Raw genomic sequence first — 12,293 nt, 5'->3', positions numbered from 1 at the left:
AAATCCTCTAAACATCCTTTAAAAAGTTACATTTTCCTGAGAAGGAAAATCAGATTAAGACATTCTTGATTCATTTGTATCGCTCCATTCACAGATGTTGTCACATATTCGATACAAATATGAATACTGTATGCAGATGTGCATGCGTGTCCAATGCATTGCAAGCATGAACTTAAACAACTACAGTACTTTTAAATGCTTGTGCCATTCATTTTTGCTAACTCACCAACCAACTCTGACCAAGTTGCTCAGGAAGATTCCAGAGACTTTCCTGTTGCTCAAACAGTAGTGCGTTGGCGCTTGCAATGCCAAGGTCATGGGTTCGATTCCCAAGGAAAGCAAGAACTGAGAACTGATAAGAATGTAAAATGTGTATCTTGAAATGCAATGTAAGTCGATAAAAGCGTCTGCCAAATGCATAAATGTAAATGTAAAAAAACAACAACTATCAATCACACAGAACATTCTTGCAAACGCATATAAAAACAGCCACTTAGAAAGAAAAAATGGTCTAGTTTCCCATCAACGCAGTCTGCTGTGATGCTGTCAGAGACATGCTTTTGAAATCTATTGAAATGGCTGCTATCTCAGATTTGCGATATCTCGGATGCCTATTTTGTGAGTCTGACTGTAAAGGTGTCAGGTTGTGGAGACAGAGAGAGAGATTGCCACAGGGCATATTCCTCGGAGGCCTCTCAATCCTGGGTCAGTGTGACTTAATAGAGCAGATTTCAGGAACAGTAGGTTCTCTATGTAGGCCACACAGATGGGTGGATCAGAGCTTTTTCCCTGTCAAAAGGCAAATAAATACATAAATTAATGTCAAATACGTGTTTCTTAGAAGATGCCGCTACAGTAAGTCATTACCAAATTATTCCATATTGAACTGTGATTAGAGGAACAAGAATATTCAGTTGTAACGTTGTTGCCGTACAAAATCTAAATGGGAAAATATTTTTTTTAGGATGGAACGCTTCCAGAACTTTGATGAATGAGGTGAAAAGTTTCCTGGCAGGTTGTCTTTTTGAACTCATTGCAGAGGCAATGTAATATTTAGATCTAAGAGGCCATGGAAAGCCTTCTGGTGCACGTGACCACTCTTGAATTTGTTAAATATTGCACATGGAGCATTATCATCTCATCAAATGTGGACATAATGAAGGAACAGAGTCTGCTCCACAGCATGCAGTAGATTTTTCTACAAAGGCTTTTAAACAAGCATACAAAGGAAGTGATTCCTGTTATATGGCTGCTCATTTAATCAGAAATCCACAGTGATGATGAATAGTTGGTAATAGACATTGTGTGTGTAGTACTGTTAAGATCTCCGGCCGCCTCTTCAAAGAAATCCATATGTAGGAAATAAATAAAAAGCATTCATTATGATGGAAATCCCATGCATTTATGTATGCCAAATGCCCAATTTTGTTCATGTCAAATAATTCTATTATGATAAAGCAAAGCAGTGATATCCGTACTTGTCTAGAAAATGAGAAGGGCAAGCATTTGGATAAAAGCCTTTTTGAAGACGTTTTAATCCTCGCGATATATTCAAACCTGTGGATCAATGTCAGATTACATTTTTACAATTTCTGAAGAAAAGCATACAGCACATAATTAAGCCATACATGAATAAAACGGATAAGAAACAGGCAAGATTTCTATAATAGTTCTAATAAATATATAAATAAAACATATTTATAAACATGGTTATTATTTAAAAGACATTCATATGACTGACACACAAGTATGCAACACATTAAGTTTTTATGATAAAACTGTAACTTTATATGCGATTCAAATACATAAGTCTTAAATTTAAGCCTAAATATTTTGGAGTGCCTTTTTTTAAAAGCCTTCTGGTCCATAGATATGGCTCAGGAAGTGGCTTCAATATAAGTTTAAAGTATTTCATTCTGCCTTCATGCAAAACAGAAAAGTGATGGTGCATTCTGGGAAATTCGAGGGTGTAAACGATTTTTGTCAGCCATGCAAAACCAAACAAAAAGGTTAGGGCTATAATTCATGTTTGATGAATGGGAGTGCTTTGAATCATTCTTCATGTCTCAAACTTATGACTAAAGTCTTATATCTGTGTGTTTGCAGATTTTCTCAAAGGGCCTCTGATTGGATACTTGAGAAACTGGGAGCACCAATCAGATCTCTGCAGCTGTGTGGGTAGGACATCCACATCTACACAAATACATGATTTAGTTATGACTTAGTTATGTGCACATTTGATAAATGATGACCAAAGTAAAAATACAAAAGAGATACTTAATTCTGTTTCCATCTCATTTGCTGTATAGACACTGCAAATGAGGAAAGCTACTGAAAATACATTTTCATCTTCTTTCTTTGCTAACAAGTATACACTGGTATTTTGCTAAATCTGCTTTTGTAAACTGAAAACACATAAAGAAAGTAATGCAACCAAATCCAAACACATATAGTCAATAGAGTTGAGCCAAGGCCAAAGGGTCAGATGTACAGTAATGTCTCTTAGTTTTGCTGTGATGATACAGCTGACACTGAGGTCAGGACTCAACATCTGCTTCATTCAGATGGTCTCCCTCTGCACTGCACCCCTGGGTGATGTGGACTTTCACTCAAAGCTTTGATTTCGGGACAGAATGTTCTGGAACTGAAAGCATTTACTATATCGTCCAGTCAGGCACTTGATGTTCAAACACTCCACAGCAATGGACTGTCCTTCACAGACAAAATATACAAACCCCTGGTGATTGTTTTAAATGCCATGTGATAAGGCTGCCAAGGGGTTTGTCCATTCTACTTTAGGAAACAAGCAGCAGAAAGAATTGTTATAAAAACTGTCAGGAACACCTCAGTACGACAGTGTTTTAATGCCACATAAATAAATGACTAGGACAAATAATAAAGAATAAAGTCGTAATAAAACGAGATTAAAGTCATGATATTTTGAGAATAAAGTCAAAATTACGACAATATTACGACAATAAAGCCTATATTAATAAATTAATGCTCTCTCATTTAATGCATCCTTGCTGAATAAAATCATCATTTTTATTATTTTAACAAAAACCTTACTGACCCCAAACTTTTGCATTGAAACATTGGATAACACTTTACAATATGGTTCATTAGTTAATGTTTTAACTAACATGAACTAACCGTGAGCAATACATTTGTTGCTGTATTTGTTCATCTTTGTTAGCGTTAGTTAATAAAAATACAGCCGTTCATTGTTTGTTCCTGTCAGTTCACAGTGCATTAACTAATGTTAACAAGATTTTAATAATGTATTAGTAAATGTTGAAATTAACATTAACAAAGATTAATAAATGCTGTAGAAGTGCAGTTCATTATTAGTGCATGCTAACTAATGTATTAACTAATGTTAACTAATGAACCTTATTGTAAAGTGTTACCATATAATGCCATATTCTAACACTGGGAAAAACCCACTGTAATTTTCCACACCCCATCACAACATAATTTCTTTTGACAAGCCCTCTGTAATGAAAATCCCTCATATATAATGAATGTTGACACCTACATCATAGCTCAGATTGTAAGTTATACTTGCTATACTATACTCTCTTGCCAAACTATTGAGAGTTAAGGGTGGACTGAAATCTTGAAATGCTAAAAAAGAAAAGAAAAAGAAAACGGATCATCAAAGAGCAAGAGGACCAATCACAATGGGCCTGGCAGGCTTGTGTAATTGTTGCGTCACTCTGTCTCAGATGACCTTGCTAGCTTGCTCTTTCCTGGTCCCAGCTGAATAAAGTTAGATTGAGATTCATGGGCTTTCTCCTGCACTCCCGTCCTCTGACTAATGCATATCTTTATCCATTCCTCTTTTCCTCCTCTCCTCCAACCAGCCTGTTTCTCCTTCGCCAGTAAAAGTTTATTTTCTTTTTCTTTTTTTCGAACAGAACGGCAGATTCATTACGTGGTTGGAGAAAGAAAAATGGACAGGAAAAGAAATTCCTTTTCATTGTTCTCTTTTCCTTGTGTATAAACTCTCACACAGACACGTGTGCTTCTGCAACATATATAGTGGGTCCAAACGTCTGAGTCCAGTAGTGAAAATGCTTGCCTTTTGCATGGTTTTAATTTGATACAAAATGTAACAGGTTTTCAAGGTGTTCTCAGACTTTTATACTCCATTACATATATGATGATCTGTTGTGTGTTCACTAGAAAGTCTAACCAATTGGCTATAGGTTATATAGGGCTTTTGGCTAATAAAATTACATTTAAAACATCACAAAATCTATGAACAAGAAATGAATGGTAAAGGTTACCCAGATGCTTGAGGCGTTAACTTATATGACAATGGCAGAGATATTTAATAATGCAGGGAATTCAGACTAATATTTGAGAAAAGATCAAGTGTAAAATGGAAGTGTATAGTGCACTGAATATTGTTACATAGTTAATACCCTCACAAAAAGTACTGTGGTTGTATCAGATGGTAATACCATGGTACTGTATGATTACCATATTACCAGAGAATACCGTGGTATAACAATCATCATGACGATACATTTTTGTGAAAGAAAAAAAAAGAAAATCATGCCCCTTGAACAAGAGTTATTTCTTTTTGTCCACCATTTTTGAAGTTCACTACAGACAAGAAGGAATAATTGTTTTTCAAGAAATCCAATGTCATTAATGAAAAAATGGAGCTTATTTGTTAGATTAAGACTATCAAAAAGCTGAAACCAGTTACAATTGTGTAAAAATCTGCATTGGAGTCAGTAAGATTTTTTTTTACTCTTTTCCCACCAATGTTTATTTTTTCTTATTTTATTTTTTAAGTTGCCATACACCGTCAGCCTTTTTGATAATTTTCACAAACATTTCATGGCCCCCAGAATATTTTGTTGCATGAATATCTGAACATGCAATATACATATATAAACATTTTAATCTAGCTTCATGCATTCTTTTTTATCAACACTTGAATGTGGGTAAGTTTCATTTAAAAAAGCAATATTTTGAACAAAAAGCTGAGAAAATCATGTTGTTGTTTATTCAAAGACTACAAGGTTCATAAGCAATGCTTTTTGTTTCATCGCTTGTTTCTGCTAGTTTTTTGTCTGTTTTTATCTGGAGATTCAGTACTCTTTCAGAAGATGTGTAATATACGCCACACACCGTATAACAGTGAAAACACGGAAAATTACATCAATGGTAGGGAAAGAACATTTTTGTTTTGCAAGGACGCATTTAATTGATCAAAAGTGACAGTAAAAAGTGTTATTTTTCAATTAAATGCTGTTTTTCAACATTGCTAAGAAATGTTTATTGAGCAGCAAATCATCATATTAGAATGATTTCTGAAGGATCATGTGACACGAGACTGGAGTAATGATGCTGAAAATTCAGCTTTGCATCACAGGAATAAATGACATTTTAAAATATATTAACAGCACTGTTAAATTGCACATATAAATTGCACTTTTTTATGCAGCCTTGGTGAGCATAAGAGACATAGTCCTCTTTTGAACTGGATTTAGACAGACTTCAAAGGCACAAGATGCCATGTCTGATAATATACAATAGACATTCCACTTTAGAAATTAAAAAGCAAAGATATAGTGACTACAATGCTTATTTCTTAGTAGAAACTGAGTCAAGTTGGAAAAACACACACACACACACACACACACAAACCGCCGACAGTGAAGGAAATATCTATGCTGTCTTCAAATAACAGGATGTTATTCAAACATTGAATTCAGACGTGTCTTGAAGACTTCCTACTGCCTGTGACAACAGAATATGTTTCAGATTAGATAGTGATGGAGAAACCGAAGAGAAAGGAACATTTACTCAGAAAGGCAACAAAACCTTTATGAATCAGGTTTATAGAGACCTCAGACAATTTCTATTATGCTAGGCTGTGTTTGTTGAAAGAGGGAGGACAAACAGATGCAATAAAACACAATTGTGCGTCTGTCATTCTTAAGGTTAAGCCATGGCTCTGTGTTCCCTCACCTCTGTATGCAGCTAATAGGATTTAGAGGTTTGGGATTCATTCGCTTACAAAGCTTTGACTCCCTCAAGACAACATAATCCCTCCTTAACACAGCTAATAGAAACCTAGCAAGAATTTACTCACCTCCGTCGAGGGGTGTACAGTTTGCCTGTCAATTTTCATTCAAAAGTAAACATGATCTATCAAAAGGTCGTGTTGAACCCTGACGTCATGAGACGAGACACAACAGGTCGGTTACGATGGCTGTATGTTTTTAAGGGAATGATGGCCCATATCAGTGAAGCCGTATAATGAGGAGGATCAGCTGGTGATAGATGTTTAAGCTTAAGGCTTAAGGCTTGCTTTGGCTCTATCCCAACGTAAATCTATGCAGATCCAAGTGAAAACATACATCCAATATATCTCAGGCATTTATTTAAGCAAAGGGCTTAATCTGTGCAAGAACAAGATCCAGAACCTGTGGATTTGGATCTGGAAGCTGTTATTGCATCATTCTCACACACTTCAATTACATTTTAAAGCTGAAGTCCGTAGTTTTGCCTCTTTGTCGACATCTCTGTTCGAAATTTGCAATTACAGTTATTTGCGGAATTATCAACTTTATGTGGGTTGTGCCTCGGCATGGCACAGCGCGGATCCAATCCAATGTTTTGAGGAGAATGTGCGGCTGTCAGTAACCACGCCTGTGTGGAGACTGTCATTTGCAATCACAGATTCTACTTTTTGGAAGTTTGACCAACATAAGAATTTTCACCGGAAAATGTCAAATGAACAAGTAACATCCACTTTTGTTCTGACCAACTAAGGGGAAAAAAGCATAGCAGTAAATCGCGCTGATTAAATCTAACGATCGCTTATCATATCACGTCAAACCGTGCAAATTATACTTTGTTCACAAATCGTTAATGTTAACAACATAAGCATTGCGTGACTACATTTAATGTGTATTAGGGCTACCTGTAGTTCATTAGCCTACTCCGTAACTGTATGAATTAAGCGAACAAGTGCGCTACTGTTACATAATTGACCCATTGAAATGTCTTACCTGTCCAGCAGGAAAAAAAAGCCGCCTCTGTGTCCATTTTGAACCCCTTCAAAACAACGGAGTTCACGCCACCTTTCAAAAGCTCTTCCGATATTTATCCTTGTTTTCGCACGGGCCCGGTTGCAGTCTCTTTTTTTCTGTAGCCACTCCGAAGTCTTTTGCATTTTACAACGGGTGAATCTCCAGTTGTCACTGGTGATTGCCGTTTGAACCTTTCTGGAACTGCCATCAAATTGAAAAGTTTAATTATATCAAGTGCTGTGAGAAAAGGCTATAAATCTCCACCTCCAATATCCTCACGCTATATAGCCTACTAGCCGAGACTCCTTCTTTACTGTATGTGTACAGATGTGACGTAATGATGCAAAGACATGCTCGAATTTCTCACGGAAATCCACCAGTACCACTGGAACTGAAAACATTATTACAAGCTTACCGTTTTGAATCGAGCTACGGCAAGCAGAGAGTTTTGAACACTGGCTGGTTATGTACTGTACTTGCTCAAAAATTTATTTTGGATACTTTTAACCCAAAATAGTTACGGACTGCAGCTTTAAATACACTAACTGTATGCTATGATCTTTGCCAGTGTTTCAGAAAAAATTAAGTAGAAAACTAATAATGTTTGATCAACCAAACTTTGCATTTGAAAAAAATATATATAAATATCCAAAATCAGCTCAATGTTGAATTTTTGTAGCAGTTTTACAAGACAAAATATTTTTTATAGAAAGATTTTGGATCGATTTAATTCCCCCTAGCAGAATAAACGTAATAATTTATTATTACATTTTAAGATATACAGTGCTATGCATAAGTTTAGACACCCATGCTAAAGTTGACTAAAAAGAGGAATAAAAAATCATCTTTTGGAAATTGAACTTAATGCCTTAATTTAAAAAATTAGGAAAAATCCAACCTTTAAGGACACCAATTTTCTTTGTGAATGAATAATGTATCGTAAATAAATAAATGTTCTTCCTTAAAATACAGGGTGCATAAGTTTGGACACCCCTATGTTAAATTCCCATAGAGGCAGGCAGATTTTTATTTTTAAGTATTTTTTTTTAGGATACTATGCATCCTGATAAAGTTCCCTTGGCCTTTGGAATTAAAATAGCCCCACATCATCACATAGCCTTCACCATACCTAGAGATTGGCATGGGGTACTTTCCATAAGATCATCTCTCAATGCAAATCAAACTAGCTATTAGGCTAACTGAAATAAAACCATGCCAATCTCTAGGTATGGTGAAGGCTATGTGATGATGTGGGGCTATTTTAATTCCAAAGGCCAAGGGAACTTTATCAGGATGCATAGTATCCTAAAAATTAATAAAAAAAAAATACTTAAAATAAAAATCTGCCTGCCTCTATGGGAATTTAACATAGGGGTGTCCAAACTTATGCACCCTGTATTTTAAGGAAGAACATTTATTTATTTACGATACATTATTCATTCACAAAGAAAATTGGTGTCCTTAAAGGTTGGATTTTTCCTAATTTTTTAAATTAAGGCATTAAGTTCAGTTTCCAAAAGATGATTTTTTATTCCTCTTTTTAGTCAACTTTAGTATGGGTGTCTAAACTTATGCATAGCACTGTATATGTATATATGTATGTATATATATATATATATATATATATATATATATATATATATATATATATATATATATACCTGTCAAATGGGCATTCTTTGTCAAGATAAGGTGTCAATGGGACTTTTAGCACTTGACTTGTATTTCATTCAAACGCCAAGAAGGACTTGCTTTGGAGATCTGGAAGCAGGGTCAAAAAGGAGCCCCTCTGAGCAGAGAATCAAATATTAAACTGAGCTTATTCCCTGCTTTCCTAACAGGTGGATTGTGCTGTATGAAAGCCTTGAGTACTGCGCAGCGGACGGCATCTCTCCTCATCTATTCAGCTCATGTCTTTACTGCTGAATTTGCTGTAATTATGTTCTCACCATGTTGGCAGTGAGGTCACGGTTATAGTTTGGAGCGCAGCATTAGGATGGGCAATATTACATATTGAGACAAACAGGAAGGTTACCCCATGAGGTCTCTGCCTAGAGCACTATAACAATAAAAGTAAAAATAAATAATAGCATTGTTATGGCCTGCTTGTGGTTGCTCAAGCAGGCTATAATAATAAGAGAAGATAAAGGAATCCAATAAGAACACCGAAACCACAACAGTCAGTGAGGAGTCAAATTACACTCAACAAGAAAACTAAATAAATAAAAGAAAGAAAAGAAACTAACAGGCAGAAGATGAAGAGGAGATCATAGCCTGACAACAACATTCTCTCTACACTGAGCTTCGTCCTCCTCCTCATTCACACTGCTGCTTATCATTACTGGATCAATCAATGCTATATTCAAATAGTATGAAATTCTTTTAAAATGTAAAAAAAAAAAAAAATGTTCAGCTGAGATTATTCATTATACTATTCATATACATGATATTTACACTACGTTTAGGTTTAGTTAATTATTTTTTTGTTGATGTTTTTGAAAAAAGCTGCATTTATCTGATGATAATACAATAAAAACAGCAATACTGTTTAAAAGATTATCACAATTTAAAGTTACAACTTTCTGTTGTAACATACTGTATTTAAAATGTAATTTATTCCTGTGATGACAAAGCTGAATTTTCAGCATCATTCCTCCAGTCTTCAGTGTCACATGATCCTTCAGAAATCACTCTAATATGATGATTTGCTGCTTCGGAAGCATTAACTATTAATGTTGAAAACAGCTGTGCTGCTTACTATTTTGGGGGAAACCATGGTACATTATTTTCAGGATTATTTGATGAATATTAGAATGAAATGTGAAAGGTCTGTATTTTTAATCAATTTAATGCATCCTTGCATAAAAGTATTACTTTCTTGTTTTGTTTTTATGAACCCTAATACCCATTCAAGTGTTGATTAAAAGAAAAGAATGCATGAAGCTAGAATATTTTTAAGCAGAGGTTCTGCTCTTTCTTTTGATATAGCCTATTGCATGTTCAGATATTACTTTTCATTTGGCAGACCTTGGTCACTATGTGCGGTTATAAGGAAAAGACACGTGCATATTCTTTAAAAATTCCTTTTTTTGTTCAACTGAAAAAATAAAAGAGGTTTGAAGTTTCATTTAAATGTCCCCCTGAGCTGTCTCTGCATTTTTCTTTATTAAAACACGTCCTCTTAAAACTTCTATAAGCTTTAAAAAGTCTAACACAGCAGAGAGCTGAAGCGAAGGGCATTAAAGAGACAGAGACAGAGTGTGTGTGTGTGTGTTTGTGCATGTGATTTTACAAAACCCTCATCTATTCTCTATTATCTTGTCAGTTAGTCTCTGGTCTTTTAAACACATTCTCATCTGGCTTGTGCTGCTGAGCAGCTAAATGGCGAATGTCATGATGCCCAGGTGTCAAGAGCACCGCAGACCCCAGAGGAAGAGGATATGAGAAATCTTTTCGTTTGCAGGTTTTGTGCGTGTTTATAAAGAGAGATGCTGTCAGCTCTTATGCTTTAGATGTGTGTCTTTGAGTATAAAAAGGGAAAGAGGAAGAGAAGTTTTGAAAGGAAGATGTTTGAGTACTTCTAAAACCTTAAAATCTTGCACTTTTCTTTTTAGACCATGTTTGGTCCTTGCTCCTAATAGCCGTATTGCTCAGTCTCACGGTACACATAATGGATTCATTAGGCAGCTGAGGATAAAGGACCATGCTTTTTTTTCTTTTTTTCTTAATAGGGTTCTTAAATAACATACATGTTCCTCCATCTTACTTAAATGATAGAATGGATGTCTTGCTGAAAGGGTTTAAATAGACGTTCTGAAATAAATGTGAGTGGCTTTTGCTTGAGCAAAACTTGCTGCAAAGCCAAATGAATTATAACATGTTTGGGTGGCTTCATGAAAAGTCAGGTCTAATTGAATTAGGAAATTAACGCTGATTGAAAATCTTTAAAATGTGTAATTTTATGTGTAATATTACATTATAATTTTAAATGATAGTTTTTGTTCATATTTTTTTGCACATTTATAAGACATTTTTCATACACTACCGTTAAAAAAATTTGGGGTCAGTAAGATAAAAAAATTAAATAAATAAATAATACTTTAATTCAGAAAGACACATTAAATCAGAAAAGATTTCTATTTCAAATAAATGCTGTTCTTTTGAACTTTTTTATTAATTAAAGAATAAAAAAAAAAGAAAGAAATGTATAACCGTTTCCAAAAATTTTTTATAATAAGCAGCACAATATTGATGATAATAATAAGAAATGTTTCCTGAGCTGCAAATCATCATGACTTCTGAAGGATCATGTGACACTGAAGACTGGAGGAATGATGCTGAAAATTCAGCTTTGATCACAGGAATAAATTACATTTTAAAATATATTCAAGTAGAAAACAGTTCTTTTAAATTGTAATAACATTTCACAATATCACTGTTTTTACTCTATTTTTGATCAAATAAATGCAACCTTGGTGATCATTAAATACTTTTCCCAAAAATCTAACCTTTACACTGTCATATTTTGCTCTGTAAATATCATGAACACAGGGGGAAAAAAAATTATTGTTAAAAACAAATTATTACACTTATATTATATTAAACTTTCTAAGCTGGTGGAGAGAAAAAAAAAACCCATTTGAGTGCAATGTAACTTTAACACATTTTTATCAGGCAGCGAACACATTATCTGTGTAATTCACATCCCACTTTTTAAAAGTGAGAAGAAAAAAAAGTATTCAGAGACAATGAGCATCCAACATGCATTTACAGTACAACCCGTGTGTGTTTGTTTATTAAATACCTTGGTTAATTTGATGTTCTCAGATACCGAAAAGACTAATCAGTTCAACACATTATGTTTTGTGTTTAAATAATGATTCTGCAGAATTACGCAGATTTTCTCCCAAAAAAAGCACAGCAAATATGACGAAAATCCATCTGGGTCTATCAATGCAGGCAACAAGAATACAGCAGTATTAACAGACAGCAAATGCAGTCAGCTTGTAACAACAGTTGAGATTTACACAAAAGCCAAATTACAGCAAGCATTCATATCCTTCAGTAAATATATCCACACTGCCAAAATATCGAGTGTTGAGCCCCGCTACTCTCTCCTGCACGCGATCGCACACAATTTAACTCGTTTCCTACTGATTATCTTCTTCAAACACTGATACACTGTATTCTGAGACAGCATCCTTATACACATCCTTGAACAGTCAAACACAAACT

The 12,293-nt window shown here is 34.8% G+C and overlaps 1 protein-coding gene across 1 annotated transcript in view; it reads left to right on the top strand.

Moving 5' to 3' along the window:
• elfn1b (extracellular leucine-rich repeat and fibronectin type III domain containing 1b) overlaps window positions 1–12,293 on the top strand; it is a 112,734-nt gene that overhangs the window by 84,703 nt on the left and 15,738 nt on the right. Inside the window, exon 2 of the mRNA XM_079897036.1 lies at window positions 2,107–2,178. The gene's annotated coding sequence lies outside the window, so the exon portion shown is untranslated. The remainder of the gene's footprint in view (window positions 1–2,106; window positions 2,179–12,293) is intronic.

The sequence above is a fragment of the Squalius cephalus genome (assembly GCF_949319135.1).
Source record: "Squalius cephalus genome assembly, chromosome: 2".
Lineage (NCBI taxonomy): Eukaryota > Metazoa > Chordata > Actinopteri > Cypriniformes > Leuciscidae > Squalius > Squalius cephalus.
The sequence above is the reverse complement of the archived record's forward strand: the minus strand, read 5'-3'. Positions and strand labels throughout refer to the sequence as shown.